We start from the raw sequence: 21,297 nt of genomic DNA on the forward strand, positions 1-21,297 counted from the left end.
TCCATTGGAATTCTGAAGGAAGAGCAACATTCAATGAAATCAAAGATGCAATTGCTCATGCACTCGTGTTGGTTTGTCTCAATTACACCAAGGAGCTCATCATGTATAGTTATGCTTTCGAGCATACTCTATCGGCTATTCTAATGCAGAAAAATTCAGAAGGGATTGAATCTCCTATCGCTTTCATGAGTTGTCCTTTGAAGTCCCATGAACTCAAGTATTCCTCTATTGAGAAGAATGCCTATGCAGTTGTTAAAGCAGTTAAGAATTTCCATTTTTACATCTTGAATTCTCATACCGTTGTGTTAGTTCCTGATACATCAGTCAAATCAATCTTAACACATCAAGATTTTGGCACAAAGAGAGGAAATTGGATTGCTAAAATCCAAGAGTATGACTTGGAAATTAAGCCTACAAAGCTTGTTCGAGGAAGAGGACTTTGTCAGTTGATGGCGGAAGGTATTCCAGAGGAGCGAGAATTGGATAATTCTGAAGATCTTCCCAAGGTATTGTTTGTCAGTACTACCGATGAATGGTATTCTAATATAGCATTTTTCCTGACTTATGGTGAATGTCCACAACATTTGTCATTCAAGGAAAAATGAAGTATCAAGTTGAAAGCTGCAAACTTTGTATTATGGGATACTGGTTTGTACAAAAGAGCCATTGATGGTACTTTCCTCCATTGTGTTGACAAAGCACAATAAACCAAATTGCTAGAATCTTTCCATGACAAGGATTGTGGAGGACATTTTTTTGCACCAGTGACTGCTCACAAAATTTTGAGAGAAAAGTATTATTGGCCTACGCTCTTTCAAGATGCTTTCTGGTGGGTGCGTAAGTGTGTACATTATCAGCAATTTGTAGGCAAACCAAAGCTCGCAGCATTACCATTGAAACTGGTTATTGTTGAAGACCCTTTCCGGCAGTGGGGCATTGATTTCATTGGTGTGATCAATCCTTCTTCAAGTGTAGGTCACTTGTATGTCCTTACAGCTACTGATTATTTCACCAAGTGGGTGGAAGCAATACCGGTAAAGAACGCCACTTTTGAGGTAGTATGCAGATTCCTCAAGGAGAATATTATTTCCAGGTTTGGTGTTCCATTCAAAATTGTGACTGACAATGCAACCACCTTTTCTTCCTCTGATATTTCACAATTTTGCTTTGAGTATAATATCTTGTTAACTCATTCATCCGATTATTATCCCCAAGGTAATGGTTAGGCGGAATCTAGTAACAAGAATTTGATTACTATTATTCGCAAGCTTGTGGAGGAAAATCAAAGGTCCTGGCGTAAGGCTCTTTTTGATGCTTTATGGGCAGACATAATTACACCCAAAAGGGCTATTGGTATGTCACCATTTCAGCTCCTCTATGGGATCAATGCAAAAATACACATCACTTTGGAACTTCCTACTCTCAAGTTGGCTAAAGCAATTGAAGATCAAACTTATGAGAATGCTTTAGACAAAAGGATCATGTATCTTTCTCAGCTAGAAGAACAAAGAACACAAGTGGTAGATCAGATTGCCCAGCATCAGTAACAAGTTAAAGTTCTTTTTGATAAGAAAGCAAAGAAAAAAGGATTCCAACTTGGTGATCGTGTTTTACTTTGGGATAAGTGAAGGGAACCGAAAGGTTTACATGGAAAATTTGATTCTCTTTGGCGAGGACCCTTGATCACTATTCACCGTGTTGCTGGAGAAGATAGTTTTATCTTGGCTTATCATGATGGTACACCATTTGCGCTGCCTTATAATGGTCAGCATTTGAAGCATTACTTTGAATGAAGATTTGAGGTAACTTCTTGTTAATAATGTCTTTCTCTTGTTTGTTTTGCATCTTTTGTTTGTTTGTTTTTGCTTTGTTTGACTCTGTGGCCCAATGGATAAGAGGAAGGAACTTAGAGTTCTAGATTCTTTTCTTTCACAATCTTGAAGGATAAATGAAAGAATTCCCCAGTCAGAGCCAGTTGTTGTCCTCATTTTCGTTTCCAAAAATGAAGGACCACTACATGAAATTTTTGTGAAAATATGAAAAAAAAATTACTCTATGGCACACTTCCCGAGGTAGAATTTTGACTAATCCTTGGACTGGCTTAATCCTCAGTCTATACTTGAACTACATTTTGAATTTCATCAAATTATGGGTTCGTTCGCTATGTCTTTCTTTCAATTTCAAGTTTTAAAACCCTGACTGCAGGTGGAGAATTTTGTTCAAATTGCAAGTTTTAATGATATTCATTGTTTTGGTTGTTGTAGGGGAATTTTTAGCTTATTACATATGCATTTTTATTAAAAGATGTTACTTGCAATTTTTTTTAAATTTCCCTTCCTTCTTTTGTTATTTTTAATTTTTTTTTGGTCATGTTTAGTTAAAATAGGGATTTTTTTTTCGCTCAATTACAAGTAAACTTGCAGTTTGGTCTAAAAACCCCTACTTCAATGGTTTTTACATGTAATAGGGATTTTAAATCCCCATTACATATGTGCAAGTATTTCTAACTTGTTGTAGGGATTTTATTTCCCTTTTACAAGTAAATAAAACTTGTATTTCTCTCCAAAAAACCCGATTTTGCCTTGCAAGTGCATTTTAGACAATATTAAAACTTGCAGTTTGTCTAAAAAAACCTGATTTTGGCTTGTAAGTGGAAAAAGTTAAATTAAAACTTGTCATTATCTCCCAAAACCCGATTTGCATTCCCTTATTCAAATTTGAACTTGTCTTTTGCTCCAAAAAATCTGAAATGCAAGGAAAAACAATTTTTGACCATTTCAAGACAAATTTTGTGGAGAGATTGTTGGAGGAAGGAGGCATTTTGGTTTGCATCCTATTTTCAGGCATTCTTGGACACCTTTCGTGACATTTGGAGGATGCATTGACTGGTTTTTTGCCCTAAATCAGCAACCACATTTTTCTTTAATGCCACATTTTGAGGGATTAAATCTTCAACAAACTACAAACTCCTAAATCATTTTGCCCTCTCTCACCTAGGCATGGAGTTTGGGAGGAGTTTCAAGCTATTTAATGATGCCCTCCAATACGCAATAGTTGCCATGTTTTTTCCTCCACATGAATCATAATGGTTGCATATTGGAAGTGTTTAATACCATGAATCTTCAACGACATGAATCATTTTGGCTTGGAGTACCAAGGCGTTGAGGGTTAAGAAGTATTCAAGCATTTTCTATGACATTTTACTCTTGTTTGCTGCCACATTTTTCCATATAAGACATTTTTTGCAAAAATGTGTTAAGGGTTTAACATTACGGTTTGGGTTTATTGATTGATTTTGCTTCTTCATTCCAAGGATTGTTGCATTTTTGGAGAAGCATTTGCATTTTCAAGAAAGGTATGGCTTCTTTCCTTTCTCTCCTTTATTTTATTATTTTATTGTTTTCTTTGTTGCATTTTTGTAAATATGTGTTGTTCTTCCCCCAAAAATTGATTTTTGTGAGAGGATTTTTCCCCTTGGTATGTAATTTTCGAATTGCATTGTTCTTCCCAAAATTCCCTCTTTACTTGTATTCGGGATTTTTAATCTCGATTACAAGTTCGCTGGAAATTCTTGTTCTTCCCCTACGGTTAAGGAATTTACCCATTTTTGGTTAAAATTCCAAGTTAAAAAGTGTGAAATACCCCTCCCTTGCAAATTTGGGTTTTGAAAACCGGATTACATGTTGAAGAGTTCTTCCCATTTTCATGAAAATGGATTTCTCAAATTTTCCCATTTCTATCCATCCATGTTTGCCATATCCGTACTTTCCATTTTCGTCATTTCCCGCAAGTCAAAATCTCATTTTTCGTCCATTTCTCCATTTTCAAATTTACAAGTGTACTTGTATTCGGGTTTTAAAACCCCGATTGCATGTATGTCCTTCCCAACTTGTACACTTGTGAAAATTCTCCCAAGATCCGAAATTGGTCAAAGTCAAGATTTTCCCATTTCTACATATTTCCCCTCTTCCTCTCACAAAATTGTGAAATTCAAGGATCAAATTTTTACCCATTTGGAGAAGGAAGAATGATATTTGCAGCTGACTATGATGTTGCCTTAACTCTTTTAAGTCTTCATCACAACATTCCAAGTTCACAATCAATGTCAGATTTGTCGGCATCTCCAACTCCAAAGAAAATGAAATACAAATATGACAAATATCAGAATGAGGTTGCACCTTCCCAGGTTTCTTCTCCTTTGGATCGCATCAGAGACACATTGATAGGACATGTTGATATGGCAGAATTCATCAATAGGGTAGAAGATCCATAGGATAATAACTTGCAGCAGCTGTTGGACAACCATTTCCATCATGCATCTTCCTTCCCAGTGGTAGCCCTAGAACCTGAGTTCATTTTTGCATGTGCCCATCATTTTGACAAAGAGTCAAGAGTCATAAAAAATGATGATGTTGAAGCTATAATTCATCTCGATGCAGATACAATCGAGAAGGTCTTCAGAATACCTCCTACACCTGTTTATATGGAAATCTCCAAAGAAAGTGCAGCAGAGTATTATGTGAAAACGAAAAAAGATTGCAAGCGACACATCAATAGGTGGATTCAAGAACCACAACCTTCCTTCTCAAGGTAGGCAAAGTTGTATCGCTGCGATTTCAAATGGGACATAGGAGACACCATCACTCTTCTCAGCAGGATGATGGGCCTTGAGCATTCCAATGTCTTTGAGTCATGGATGTATCAGTTCATTATGTTCATACGACAGTCTCATCACATTTCATGGGGGGAAGTCATGAGCGCTGCCTTGTGTGAACAACTTGCAGCAGTTCCTACCACCATGACCTTCTTCATGAATTCTTATTTGGTATATTTAGCAGCATCACTTAGACACTTTCCAGGTCTTTCTACCAAGGGTGACCGCTCGCTTATACCAGTTTGGGAATATTATGACCAATTGCCATTGAGACCCAACAGACTGCATTTTAGAAGGATCCAAGATGCATTCTTCGGATATTTCATGTGTCAGTTTGACAGAAATATTAGGAACAAAAGAGTATGAGATGAGGCATGGGTCAAGGTGTCTGAGTATGGGTGTTTGTTTCTGCAATTTCCCACCTTCACCTATATGAGGATAGGATGCTATGATGGTCAGCCATACATGCTTCCGAGATACCCAACCGATAAGATAATTCTTATGGAGTTGGAAAGACAGATCATGGTTGTTCACACTTTTCAGTCTGCTAAGCACAAGGTTGGAATGGGGATCTCCACCACAAACCCATTGAAAATTGGTTGGTACTCCCTTGTCACATCTATGAAGGCTAAGGCCATGGAGGCTGAATTGTAGGAAATCAAGCTCAAAAGGTTTAAACCTGGAGCTGATTTTGATTATAGAGGTATGAAGGAGAAGATCAAGAAATCCTTTGTGCATGTTCATCACATTGAAGACATCTGGGTAGATCTCTGTACAAAAGCCGAAGTCGTCAAGATCGATTACTGCAGGCTCACTGTTGAGCAAATTGTTGATTTGAACTTAGTGGATATCCCACAAGGGATGATTGATGACGGGCATATACTTGATCCTAAATACACTTCATGGAGGGTTGAGGAAGCTCCACTTCCTTTGATCCAATGGTCGCACAAAGAGTGCATCTCCATCCTTGACAGATTTCAGCCTATCTTGGCCAACACTAACGCATGGCTGAAAAGTAATGCTGTTAGACTTATAAAAATCAAGGTTGGTAAAGAAGATGATTCTACGGGGCCTCTTGGATGCAAATCTGAGATTCAAATTGACAACAAGGAGGGTGCTTCATCTTCAGGCACAAGGATCAAGTTACGAGTCAGTCGCGCAGTAGTGCTTCCTCTTGAGGAGACGACTGTTCGTGGGAAGGAAAAATCACGATTCCATGTACAGGTAATTGATTTGGATAATCCATAAGAGGGGCAATAGTCTAATGATGCTCCTAAGTCTCGAGTTTCAGACTCGCCTCATGAGGTCATTCCTCCAGTTTCCATTGAGATGCCTCTTTCTCCTCCTAATTTGCTTATGGATGAGTCTCCTCATAATGCAATTCCTATTTCAGCATATGAGCCATCTCCTGGTCATCAACAAGAGACTATGTTGAAAGTTCCTGAGGATAATCCTGCTTGCATCCAGTTATCAGAAATTGATACTTCCACTTCTGGTTTTGTAGAATTCATGAGGCAGTCTTCATGCCCATTGGTAACTGAGCAAACCGTGGTCGCTGTCCAAATAGATATTCCTCCTAGGATGACCACGGTGATACAAACAGAAACTGCTTCTCCTTTGCCTACGGCTACTACTGGAAGAGAGTTGATGACTTTTCCTCCATGGCTTAGTTCTTTTACCCCAAAAAGGAAGAAGCAAGAAATCTCACCTGATGCCTTTGATTACCAGCAACTCAAACAGTCCAGATCCAAAGTTGCTAAGAAGGCCAAAACTATCTCTAAGGTAACTGTTGATAGCAACAAGATGAAAGTAGCTGAAATTGTGGAACCTATTGTAGATAAGCCACTTGATGAAATGTCAGCTGCTGAATATAAGGTTACAAGGATAGAGTTGGGCAAGAAAATGCATGAGGTCATTAAACATGATGGTCAGTTTTCTATTGCTTCACTAGTGCAAAGGTGTGATGAGCTTCTAGCGAAGAAATACAAGCTAGAAGAGGAAAATCGACAGCTTATGGCAGTCATTCATAAAATCACAAAACCTGTTGCTGAACGGAGTAACTCCATAGGTTCTTCTGGTTCCCAAGAATCGATTCTTGGAGTGGAAAGGGCTGCTCAAAAGGTACAAGCACTGGATTCCTGGGTTGATCAACTTCATGATCAATGTGTACAAGTAATAAAAGACATTTTTCAAATAATGTCTAAACTAGAGACCATTGAGGAGAAAGTGGATCAAACTTCTAACACTTTCAAAAAGAATCTGGAAAGTGTTGAGAAAAGTCTGACAATCTGGCGTACCATGCCCCAACAATAGCTAAGTAATTTGCAAGAGCATGCCATCATCTCTTCGAGGGTCATTTGCTTGGAATTTGAAGAACTCCTAGAAAACAAAACCCTTGTTCTTAAATCCCTCATTGAGGAGATCGGTGATGAAAGGAGATTTCGGGGTGAAGTTTATCGAGATATTGTCTCACATTGTGAAAGGGCCCCTTGCAACATAGCAAGTTAGGATGGAGAGTTGATTCTAGAAGAAGAAGTTCTTGCTGATTTACAGATGAGGATTCATAATGAATGGAGGAGCGAACAATTCTTGGCAGCTTCGATTCAAGAATTGATGAAACACCAAGCCTTTCTACATGGAATCCAGTCCATCCTGGATAAAAACAATTCTGCGCTCCTCCGTTGTCACGACACTATTGTGAAGACTATGGTTGTTTCCAAGAACACCCATGAACCAAATCCCAAGGAACTACAAGTGAGCATCCAAAAATTTTGAGGATTTGTGTCTTCACAAAATGCAACTTAAGTGTTTTTCAATACTTAGTTGAATTTTCCCTCTTTTGTAATCTTTAGTTGTAATTTAGTTTTGACAAGTTACATGTAAAAGTATTTTTTGTAAAATGCGAGTTACACATTACTTGCACTTTTGTAATTGCATGTAAGGCAACTACAAGTTGTGTCCGATTAGGACTGTAGTTGGAATAAGTCTTAGTTAGTTATTCAATAAGTCTTGGTGGTTGAGAGAATCTCTCAAGTTAGTTAGGATCCTCCCACCTTTTTCTCATGGCTCCTCTCCTATAAATACTTGAGGGGTCTATTGTAATTTTAATATTTTGCAAGCAAAAACTCTGCCAAATTTACAGCAAGAAGTCTTTGAGCTTATGTATGTGGATTGAAGGTTTTGAAGAATAATAAAGAAGGATCACTCAAGTTTTGAGTCTTTGAGCTACATGTTTGAGTTTGAATCTTTTTATTTCTTCCATGCAAAGTGTTTCTAAAGGAGCTTAGTCCAATCTGATTTGAAGTCTTTGAGTTGCAAGCAGAGAAGATTAATTAAAATAGGAAACTCTCTTGAAGGAGCAGCAATTATTTGAGCTTGCGTCTATTCTTGAGGAAAAATTATTGTTTGATAAGAAATAGCAGCAAGTCTTTGAGCTTGCATTAGTTCTTGTCTTTGTGTTGAAAGAATAGATTATTCCAGTCTTTGAGTTGTTATCTTTTATTCATTGTAAAATTTAGTATAGTAAAGGGTAGATAGGACTTCCAAAAGTCAAGTCTTTGAGCTTGATATTGGTGTCTCGTCCCGAAGGAAGTGACGGAAGTCATTGTGCTTTCAGGAAACTTCATTTCCTTTATCTTATTTCACTTGAAAGTGGTTATTGTTGTTCATATCCAATCGCTATCTTTTTCTGTGAAGAGAAAAGGATATTGTCTTTCTTGAAAAAAGAAGAAAGATTGTTGTCCCATCCTATTTTATTTTCCAAGTTGTAGTTAGATAGTGGGAGCCTTCTTAATTAGGAGAGTTTTTACTCATGTGCTGTGGTTGAAACCACAATTTTATATATTTCCCCAAGTGTGCAAAATTTTCAACCAGCATGTATTTTTTTGAGCTCTTGTGCACATACAAAGTCTGAGAGCAAATATATCAAGCAAGATCAATGGAGACCAAACCCTATTTGCCATGTGAATGGTATTATTGTTTCAATTTGTTAATTCACATGTTCTTAGGTTTCTTCATTGGTGTATGGTGAATGTTTTATTGTAGAACTAAGGTTTGTTGTGGTTGGATCTTTGTGGTTTTGTAATAGTTTTTCATCATCTTTTTTTACCTTACACAATATATAATTGATAATGACATTGTTTAACAATATATGGATGCTAAGTAATTGTAGTTGCAATCTATTTTCTATTTATTTTTGTTTATTTTGGCATATGACAAGGTGGTATTTAAGCCATGATTATCACTAGCAACTTTTATTGTTACAATAATAGTAGATGTGTGCACCATTATAAAAGGAAAACATCCCAAGTGCAAAGAAGTGGGAACTCTAAAAGAAAGGGAGTTCAAGAAAACATAGATCAATGCTTAGGGATTGAAGAACCCCAAGATGTTCTTTCCATATTTTCACAAATTGACTAGAAAGAGCTTGTTGTATCATTCAACATAATAAATATTCAAATTCTGCACACAAAGCCTTTTTTTTTGGTAGGTAAATCACTACAAGGGGTATCACCCATACATTACTAAGAAAAATTTCATTCAATATAGTTCACCACCGTGCGATTTACTGGATTGTATATGCATATTTCTACCCAAAAGACTATATCATGCAAAAGTTATGCCCATACCCAAAACTTTCCTACATGTCTCATCATGAGAGGCATATATACATCTATATCCAACCATCATATATCAAAATGGTGACATAAATAGAATACTGGCTAATTATAGACTTTCTTATCATAGACTAATGAAACCAAAATTCAAAACTGGGGTAGAAAATGCCAAAAGACTAGACTAGGTTGTCCATGACTCACTCAGTTATTCTTCATCCTTCATCTTTTTTCATTGTCATGGATTTGGCCACCACTAAACACTCAGGCTTACATATAGTAGTTTTGGGACAATGAATACACAAATTTTCATCCATGTTGTCTAAAACTACATTAATTTATCCCCAAATGTCATGTTTTATCACCTTTTGACATAATGTCATGGTAGACACATCTATGTTTACCCTTTATTAGTGATAAGCCATGAGGAATTATTTCCCTAGTATGGCCTTGATTTCATGAATAACTAGGGGATGACCCATTGTGAGTATGGCACTTAGTCTTTTATCAGAGATCTCTTCTAGGAAAGACATTTTTTACTTTATGGACTCTAGCAATATTGACGTGTCCATAGCCCCTTCCTTGTGCTCTTAGAAAATGACAAAACAATGTGACACACAAGTCACCACCCCCATTCCTTTTATAGCCAATTGCCTTGTGTCAAAATCATGATATCACATTGCCTTTTGTATTAATTATCCCAACCATCCTTTCTATCTTAAACACTTTAACACACAATATAAGAGGTTGGCATCCAACTTGTCCCACCCACTTTTCATAGAATCTGTAGCATGTGGGTGTTGGATAACTAAGGACACATCTCTTCAGTTGGTGCCCTCCACACATGACACCAAGCTCACATTCTCAATATCTAGACTGAATCTCAAAAATTCTCTCCACCAAATGATTGCTTGTTACATCATCTCCTTGTCCTTAGTAGGATCACTAAAATTATTAGCCCTTCTATCGCCACCCCATGATTTCTCATAGTTGCTTGGTTTGAAATTTCATCTACTAAGGTATTCCCTTCTCTATATACATTGGTGATTTTAAAATCCAAGAACATCTCTATCAATGCTTTGATTGGCTGCAAATATCTATTAAGATTCTAATTTGGGGTGGTATTTTTACGGATAACATTGATATAGATTAATGAATCATCCTCAAGGTGCAATTTTTTAGTATTTAATTATATCCCCACCTCAAGACTGAGGAGAGTCGGGTGAATTCCACCACATTATTGGTGGCCATCCCAAGTGACTTCGACCTTACCCCCAATATTAATCCTTCATGGTCTCTAGCCACACATCCAGTGTTACTTGGGCTCGGATTTCCCATCGATGCTCCATCAAAATTAACCTTTATCCATTCAAGTTTGGGGGTGGTCCATTGGATGCCACTTCTCAGATTGATAGGAAGATCAACCTTCCCGACCCCTGTTGCCTTTCAGCCTAGGAAAAGCCTTAAGCATTTCAACTTCCCAGCTTGTGAAAATATTATTTATTAAAGATTTTTTTCTGGACACCATGTTGACCATTTCCATAATTTGGTCATCTATCTTCTTACACAATTTCTCTCACTCCATTGACTTATCTTTAAAGGTGTTGTGGTTCCTCTCCTTCCATAGTTCCCATATAATAATAGATGGAATGACAAGCTATAAATTGTCAAAATGTGCTCTTTTCTTGCCTTCTGACCATATTTTAAACTAGTCCCCTATGTCTTGAGGGAGTGGGCACTAAAGGTTTACCTTGTTCATGAAGAAGTTCCAACAAGCACCTATATATAGTCATCCCAACAATAAATGGTTGGTCATTTCGTTCTCTACTTTACAACGAACACATTTATCAGGCCCCTAAATTCTCATTTTTTTATTAAAAAACTTTTGCTAAAATTATTTTTTCACTGTTGTCCATGTAAACACACCAAATATGGGTGAATAGTGCTTACTCCATAGTAGTTTAACATGCTAGTCTTGTTTGGAAATTGCAACTTCTTTCACCTTATACCCAATCTTGAATTTATATATTATTTTTTTATCCACACTATCTTATGATGCCTTCTTCATCTGATGGCTAGAAGTGCCTATTCTCCAACAAGTTTTGCAAAGCCACCTTTTGGTCTTCTTGAGCATCAATTATATGAAAAGAATTCCATCTCCATATAGGCATGTCATTCTACCTGACAATACACCCATAATCACAAACCTTGTTTCCACATATCCTTGTAGTCTTCATCCTAATGATATCTAGATTGGGTTGACAAGCTATTGAAGCCTCACCTTCCCAGGAATCTGTCCAAAATAAAGCATGTTGTCATTCCTAACTTCCCACATGATATGTTGTGATACAATTTCATTGCATTCCATAATATATTTCTAAATTGCCAACCCTCTCAGGGGGTCTCTGATAGTTAGGATCTAAATTGGTTCATCAAAATTTAAATACTTCCTTCTAAGAATCTTGACCCATTTTTCATTCCCCTTTGTGTTGAATGTTCTATTGCACAAGAAAACTAAGAGGAGGGGTGAATTAGTTGTATAAATAAATATATTCCCTTAGATCAAGTCCACAATCACCTAACTTTAACACTTAATCCACATAAAGATATGAGCATGAAAACCAAAACACACCATACATGGAAAACCCTATTAGGGGAAAAACCATAGAGAATACTATTCTCAATATATGAACACTTGCTAGGGTGACACCAGTTAAGGTAATTTTTACAAAGAAAGGCTCACTACCAAAGGATTCACAACCCGAGAGAGAAAGAAAGAGAGGTTCACTACCGAAGGGCTCACTGGAATGAAGAAGAATAAAAGAGAAAGAATCCACCACTAATACACTTCTGCAATTGTAATATTTGTAGATACCTTTGACTCAGTGCTTATTTCGATAGCTAACAAATGTAAGTTCACTCTGCTCAACACTTTTCACCAACTAAAACAACACTCATCAAACAATTAGGGAGATATAATCCTATTTCACACATCTTCATTGCATTTCACAATTTTTCACAACACCCACATACATACGTACTATCTTCACATGCACCTCTATTTATATCATCCTCACATATGGAAAGTCTCCTAAGATTGGCTAAGCATCTTAACCGAACACAATTTGAATTAGGTCAGCACTAAATATTCATGCAGTGGGAAATAATGTAAAGTGGACCACAACACATCTAAACTGAGACCAAAATAAATGTAAAAAATGTTATACAACAACCCATAATCATCAGAGCAATAATATGAATTGTAAACACTCGAGGTTGGCCAAACCTAGAGTAAACACCATCAAACTTTGAAACCATGCTTGAAGCTCAAGAACACGTGTCAACTAAATAGAATGAAGCTAAGGACATTATCTACTAAACTCCAGAACCACAACACCAGAAACCAAAATGTGGAGAAATGCGGAGCATGCATTTCACATAGAAACACTATCAAACGTACTAGTAAACACAACTTCCTTAGCATAGAATCCAATGTTCCAAATCGAGAATATAACATCTCTAAACATTGCTTAATAACATATCCAAACTAAATTTATAGATATACAATGTATAAGATATGCGGAGAAAAACTCTCAGCACAACTGCACAAAGATCTCAACATCAATTATACTAACCAGTCACTAATGACAACCAAAGCATGATGACATTAATGAAAATACATTGATAGCTCATTCTGATCAACTTTGCAACAATCTCTCCCTTTGTCATTGATGGAAACACATTAATAAAAACAACAACAACTCTCCTACAAAAATTTTCCAAATGCCAAATACCAATCCACTTCACGTTCTCTCCCCCTTTTCTAGACATCTCACCTTCTCATTCTCTCCCCCTTTTCTATTAAGGATAAAGACTTAGATACAAAATTTGTTAGCTCATTGTATTCAACTTTACAGGAACTTACAATTGCACTTAGCACCCCCTAAGAGGTCCCAAATCATTAGTCCAGAATATAATATTCGTGAAGTCCACTGGACTAATGCACCTCTATATGCATTTAGTTAAGAAAAGGAGGGGCACTAACCCCCAATTTCTCTCAGAGATATTCAAAAGTATCTTTAGCAAGTGCTTTAGTAAAGATATTAGAAATTTGTTCTTTTATAGGCACATAATCAAGCTTTACTTCATTCTCCAAAACTTTCCCCCTCAAGAAGTATCAAATTGAAATGTGTTTCGATCTTGAATGCAGTACTAGATTCATAGAAATATTTATTGCACTAGTATTGTCATAAAAGATAGAAATAGGCTCATCAAATAATATTCCAATGTCCTTCAAATTTTGTTTCATCCATAATACCCGAGTACAACAAGTAGTAGCAGCAATATATTTAGCTTCAACAATAGACAAATATTCTAAATCATGTTTCTTACTTGACCAAGCAACCAACTAGGGACCAAGGAAAAATGCACCCCCACTTGTACGTTTCTTGTCATCCACACAACCAACCCAATCTGCATCAGTATAGGAAATAAGAGTGAAATTAGATCTTCTAGGATACCATAGACCATATTCTTATGTTCCTTTTAAGTATCTAAAAATTCTTTTCACAACAACAACATGAGTCTCTCTGGGATCTTTTTGAAATCTAGTCGCAAGACAAACAACATGCATGATATCCGATCTAGTAGCAGTCAAGTACAATAGTCCTCTTATCATTTATCTGTATATGCTCTTATCAATCTTCAAAGATTCAACATATTTTCTCAACTTACAACCAGTAGCCATAGAAGTACATACAAGTTCAACATTTTCCATTCCAAACTTCTTCAACATTTGTTTAACATACTTAGATTGTGAAATAAATATACCATCATCCTTCTCACTATCTTTTAAACCAAGAAACAAATTCATTTTCCCAATCATAGACATTTCAAAGTCCTCTTGCATCTTATCAAAAAAAATTCTTGCACATACTATCATTTCCTCCAATGATTATATCATCCACATAAACAATTACAATCAAGATGTCATTTTTTACAACCTTAAAATAGAGATTACTATAAGTAGTACCTTTTTGAAATCCTTGCTTTAACAAATACCTTTCAAGTCTTGCACACAAAGCTCTAGGAGCTTGGTTCAATCCATACAACACCTTCTTCAAATTTTAGACCATATCCAGGCAACTGATAGATTGAATCCTTTTAGTTATTCTATATACTCTTCCTCTTTTTGTTCCCCATTTAGGAAAGCGGACTTCACATCCATTTAATAGACCTTGAAATCCATGCATGCCACAAAAGCTAGAAACATTCTGACAGCTTCCATTCTCACTACAAGAGCGTAAGTTTTCTCAAAATCTATACCTTCTACCTATGAATAGCCTTTACGTACAAGTATTTCATTATTTCTCACTATGTGTCCATCTTCATATAGTTTGTTCTAAAATACCCATTTAGTTCCTATCACATTTTTGTCAGCTGATCTTGGGAGAAGTTCCCAAGTCAGATTCTTCTCGATCTGTTCCAATTCTTCTTTCATGGCTTTCATCCAATGCCAATAACTGCAAGCATCCTTTACTACTTTTGGTTGTCTCTGAAATTAAGCATAAGTTCATGTGTTCTTCAACAACTTCTTGTGAAAATACCCATGTTCTTGTCTCCAATAATCATTTCTCTTAGTGATTCCTCTGCAAATATTTTAGAGTCTTAGGAATTTCTAGAGCATCTTCCTAATCATACTATACTTTTGTTTCTTCATTCTTTTCTTCTTTTGGTTTACTGGTAGACTCGTCATGTTCATATCCCCTCTACAACTATATTCTTCAAAGTGTCTTCATCAACCTTCACATTTGTGCTTTCAACAATTCTTCTCAGTCTTTTGTTATAACATCTTTGAGCTTTTCTTTTAATAGAGTAGCCAAGGAATATGCCTTCATCAGCTTTGGTGTCAAACTTTCACAAATTTTATTCACCGCTTTTGATATAGAATTTACTTCTAAATATTTCAAAATATTTCACTGAGGGAGTCCTCGATACCAAAGTTCATAAGATGTCTTTCCATGATTTCTTCTAATCTCCACTCTGTTAAGTGTGTACACTATAGTGTGTATTGCTTCCTTCCCATTGATTTCGGGTATGTGGGGAGTGGTTGTCGTTGCACCAAAAGTATTCTATCAATGCAAACACACCACTTTTTCTGCATAGAGACCAAGGGCCATACCTTGTAAGAATCCCCCATCAACACAAGCGAGGTTTGGACCTGTGAACCAGTTCTAATACCAATTGTTGGGAGCGACTGTTTTTGCACCAAAAGATCGACCTATCAATGCCCGATACAACTACTAGACATAGAATCCACATGAGGTGGTTAAGGCATGTCGCAAACACACCACTTTCTCTGCACAGAGACCAAGGACCACACTTTGCAATAGGGTAGACTCGATTCATTCATCATTATTATAACAACGTCTTGAATTGTTCTATTCATCCTTTGTACTACACAATTATGTTGTGGTGTCCTAGTAGCATACAAGTGTCTAATTTTCTCATGATTCTCACAAAAGGTATTGATGTCATCAGAAGTAAATTCTCAACCTCTATCAGACATCGAGAATTTGATTCTTCCATCTATCTCATTTTCAAACATGACCTTGAATATCTTAAACTTTTCTAGAGATCAGATTTTTCTCTTAAGAAAGTAACCCAAGTCATTCTAGAGCAATCATCAATTAAGAGCATGAAATGTCACCTTGTTGACTTCTTGTTCTTGTCGGACCACACAGATTAATGTGCACTAATTCCAATAGTCCGGTAGAGGATTGTTCCTTAACTTTGAAAGTTCTCCTTTTTTGTTTTCCAAGTTGACATTCTTTGCAAACAACATTAGCAGGCTTTGTAATCTTTCGCAAATCTCTCACAACTTGAATTGAATAAATCCTCATAAGATTATCAAATTTAATGTGACAAATTCTTTGATTCCATAACCAACTCTCATTAATCTACGCCAATAGTCCTAAAATGATATACATTTCCATCTGTCCTTAACTGATATCCATTAAATTATTGGGTGGAAAGAACTTTTTAATGGTGGCTATCACCCTAATAAATTGTTCGAGGAGAAAGCCTCAAAGTGATAGCTCATCCATTAACTTTTTATGGATCAATGTTTTTTTATTAGTAATATGAATATTTTTTCTGTAAATAAATATGACAAATTATTCATACGTATTCTCATGAAGACACATGTTGATCTCTTTGCTACTAATCATTGGACTATATTCTAAATTTATGAGGAATACTACATCATCTTTGGCAAATTACAAATGCACAATATTATGTTTTTTTCTCTTTGCACCAAGAATCAAGTTTAATTGATTACTATGTTAATAACTATATTGGTGATTCTATTTTAGATCATGCATTCAAAATATATGACATAGGTGCTATTACATGGTTGGTGAAAAACTTTAGTGAAAATGTTATATTTTATGTGTCTTTGAGTCATATTGGTGAAATATGAAAGTAGCTCTTGAAGAATCAATATGGCCTTGAAGATTTATGAAAGAGTACAAGTTGGATACATATAAAAGTACCATCTTACTTGAAGTTATTTTTCTATTTCCAAAGAATATCATTCCTAAAGAGAAAAAAACACATTGAAGATCATGGGCACCTCACTAAAGTGAAAGTATTTCATCATACAGGTTATCTCCAATTCAATCATAAAATCACATTAAATATTATGAGCACATATTATATATTAGAATTTTAGTCTTCACTTATTAAAACCTATATGTAGTGATTGGCTTTTAGGTGATGTCATTCAAGGGGAGTATACTTGACACCACCTAGTGGCTAAATCCTAGATGTAAGACCTAATAGGCATAAAAACTTTAGGTATTATATGCTCTAAATTCAAATCAATGCTTGGACTTAGGTGATGTCGCCGAGGGGGAGTTTGCATGTCAATATGGTGCAGTCACAGTTAGGAGGGACCTCAATGAGATCTATCTAGGCCGTGCAACAAGAGTAAACACAACGAAAGTGGTAAAAGATGATGGAGGTAATGCAGAACTGATTGATTATATCATGAAAAATGATTACAAATGACCGGTAACATCCGGGCTACAAGATTTGGCTCACTGGCCTGCCACATACATGCTAAATTACAGAGTCGGTCAACTCCGGACCTCTAAATCTTAAGATATATATTCTATATTCTTTGGAATAAATTATGATGCTTAATTACATTTATTTATATGCTCAAGGGAGATCTGCCAATGAAAATCCTCTAGAAAATCCAAAGGAAGAAGTGTGGATCAGAGGGAAGGTCGACCACACACCAAGGAACATTGGAATCAATGAACTGAAGCTTTTCAACCTACGAAAAGTATCCACAATATTCACCAATAACGAATAGGTTCAAGCAGTTCCAGAGTTCTAAGCCAGAAAAACTATCTTGGAATCCGGAAGCGATAACTTGCTATAAAATGATCCAAACCTCCCGCATTTCAGGAATAAGGAAGAGAATTGTGATTACAAGAAAAATATAGCTCCACAATATCTGATGAACAAATGCAAGAAAATTCTAAAATAAATGCTAAGACTACAAAACATAAAACAAATTGGAAAGAAATGTTTTTGGTTGATGCAAGATTGCCAAGAACCAGGGATGCTCTTGCATTAGACATCCAAGGTTGTTGAAAAAAAAAGTGTCCCTCACTTTGTTGGGGTCAGAGGAAAACCAAGGTGGTCTACCTCTGCCCAAGAAATCCAAGATGAATATTCAAGTAGTTTGTCCTTCCATTTCACAAGATACTCCTTGTACTGACTACTCTGGGTGCTACTCCCAATCCTACTATCCAAAATATCTTCAATTTGATCTGGTTCCTTTCGGGGTAACTGTTTCTCAAAGCCTGCAATACTATCTTCACTAAATTTTACTTCATGATACTGATGTAGATCTACAATGTTGAATATAGGTGAAATACTCAAACTATATGGTAGCACCACTTCATATGCATTTCCAGAACTAAATTTCCTCAAGATCTTGCAAGGTCCAAACCTCTTCATCTTCAACTTGTTATAGGTTCTGATTGGAAATATTTCTTTTCTCAGATACACCATCACTTCATTGGCAACTTCAAATTCCTTATGTCTTCTCTTCTCATCTTCTTTCTTCTTATATTTGTTGTTCATTTCCTCCAAATGTTGCTTAACCCGAATATGTAAGGCCTTCATATGATCTACAAATTCTTTTTCCTCTGCACTCTGCTTGTCTTCATTACTGATATCTCTCAATTTTGATATACCTCTAGGGTGTGCTCCAGTAACAATCTCAAAAGGTGTTCTTCTGGTACTCCTACTTCTTGAATTATTGTAGGCAAACTCTACTTGTGCAAGAATCAAATCCCAACTTATGATCTTCGCTCCAACTAAGAATCTCAACAAATTTCCCAAACTCTGGTTGACTACTTTTGTCTGTTCATCAGTCTATGGGTGAAAAGGAGAACTAAACTCCAGATCCATCTTCATCTTCTTCCAAAGTGTTCTCCAAAAATAACCAACAAACTTAGTGTCTCTGTCTGAAACTATGCTCTTAGGTAATCCATGCAATCTCACTACCTCCTTGAAAAATAAGTAAGCTACATGCACTGCATCTGATGTGTTCTTACAAGGTATGAAATGAGCCATCTTCGAGAATCTATCCACCACAACAAATATAGAATCATTCCCCCTCTGTGTCTTAGGTAATCCAAGTATGAAATCCATGCTTATGTCCTCTCAAGGTCTCTCCAGAATTGTCAAAGGTTTATACAATCCCTAGTTCTGACTACTACCTTTTGTAACTTGACAAACTCTACAACTCTGCACAAATTTCTTGACATCCTTATGAATCTAAGGCCAAAAGTAATGTTCACTTACCAATGCTATTGTTTTGTCAATAAGTGTCTGACTAATCCTCCACTATGCTTCTCCTTTATTAGATTGTCCCTCATAGAACTCTTAGGTATACACAACTGAACTCCTTTGAATAACATCACATCCTGAATGAAATAATCTAACCACTTACTTCTATCTACCATAACCAATTCTCTACATGCTTTCCAAGGTTCTGCAAAATTCAAGTTATCATCATACAAGGTCTTCAACTCCTCAAATCCTAACACTGTCACTTTCATCTTTGTTAGCAAATTCCTCCTTCTACTCAATGCATCAACAACTTTGTTTGACTTTCTGCTTCTATGCTTCAACACAAAGGTGTAACTCTACAAAAAATCTACCCATCTCATATGTCTCTGATTCAACTTACTCTGACTGTTCAAATACTACAAGGCTTGATTATCAGTATATAACACAAACTCCTTAGGCAACATGTAATGTCTCCACTTCTTCAAGGTTTGAACTATGGCACAAAATTCTTGATCATACACTGAATATCTCCTTCTTGCATCATTCAACTTCTCACTAAAATATGCTACTCCTCTCCCTTCCTGACTTAGCAAGACTCCAATTGCATTCCCACTTGCATCGTAGTCCACTTAAAATACTTTGTTGAAATCCGATAAAGCTAACACATGCTACTCAGTCACCTTTTGCTTCAACAATTCAAAATTCTTATTTGCTCCGGTTGTCCATTTGAATTCTTTCCTATCTCCTCTCATTGTCTCAGTCATAGGGCTACAAATTGAACTGAATTTTTTGATAAACTTTTGATAGAAACTAGCCAATCCATGAAATTATCTTACCTCTCCAATGTTTTCCAATGTAGGCCATTCAATAATTACCTTTACTTTCTTAGGGTCCATCTTCAATCTATCTACAGATATAACAAATCCCAAATAGACTAACTCTTCCTTCATGAAACTATACTTCTTAATGATTTATTAGCAAATTCTGTTTTCTCAACCTCTGCAAAACTTGTCTTAAATGAAACAAATGCTCCTCTTTTGTCTTACTGAAAATTAGAATGTCATCCAAATATACAATAACAAACTTACCCAATAATTTCTTCAATACCTCATTCATCAATCTCATGAAAATACTTGGTGCATTAGTCAACCCAAAAGGCATTACCAACCATTCATATAATCCTTCATTTGTGTTAAATGTTGTCTTCCACTCTTCTCCTTATCTAATTTTGATATGATGATATCCGCTCTTCAAGTCTATCTTTGTGTAGTATTTGGCTCCACTCAAACAATCCATTATGTCATCCATCCTACGCAAAGGAAACTGTTACTTCACTGTGATCTTGTTTATTGCTCTGGAATTGGTACACATCCTCCATTCTCCATTATTCTTAGGTGCTAACACTATTGGTACTGCACAGGGACTCAAAATTTCTCTGATCAAACCTTTCTTCAACCATTCCTGCACTTGTCTATTCAACTCTTCATTTTCTAATGGTGTCATCCGGTGTGCAGCTTTTTTAGGCAAACTAGCTCTAGGAATCAAGTCCATGCAGTGACTGATGCTCTTCACAGGTGGTAATCCATCAAGTACATTATCTAAAATGATGTCTTCATACTCTGTCAGCAACTCTTTTATCTCCTCCAGTTGTTCTTCATGTTCTAGGTTTTTCAGTCTTCTTAGGAACTAAGGCAAAACACACATTTTCATGTCTTATTCCATCTAAGAATTTCCTTCCATCCACCAAACAAATTCTAGCATTTATACATACTTTACTCTTCAGCGGCTCTTCAAAGGGTAACAAATTTTGTTTCATCCCATTTGCTACAATAGTGTATTTGTTCTTTCTCCCATCATGTGTTGCCTATCTATAAAACTACCAAGGTCTACCCAACAAAATGTGACAAATATCCATAGGCATAATATCACACAAACCTTCATCATGATAATTTCTAATTTTCAATTTCACCAAGCATTGCTCACTTACTAACAACTAATGATCATCCTGAATCCATTATATCTGATAAGGCTTAGGGTGTTTCAATCTTTCCAACTTCAATTTATTCACCATCTCTTCTGAAACAAGATTATCCAAACTACCACTATCAATAACTAATTTACAACACCTACCAGATACCTTACATATGGTCTTGAACA

The sequence above is a fragment of the Cryptomeria japonica genome, chromosome 10 (assembly GCF_030272615.1).
Source record: "Cryptomeria japonica chromosome 10, Sugi_1.0, whole genome shotgun sequence".
NCBI classification, from domain to species: domain Eukaryota; kingdom Viridiplantae; phylum Streptophyta; class Pinopsida; order Cupressales; family Cupressaceae; genus Cryptomeria; species Cryptomeria japonica.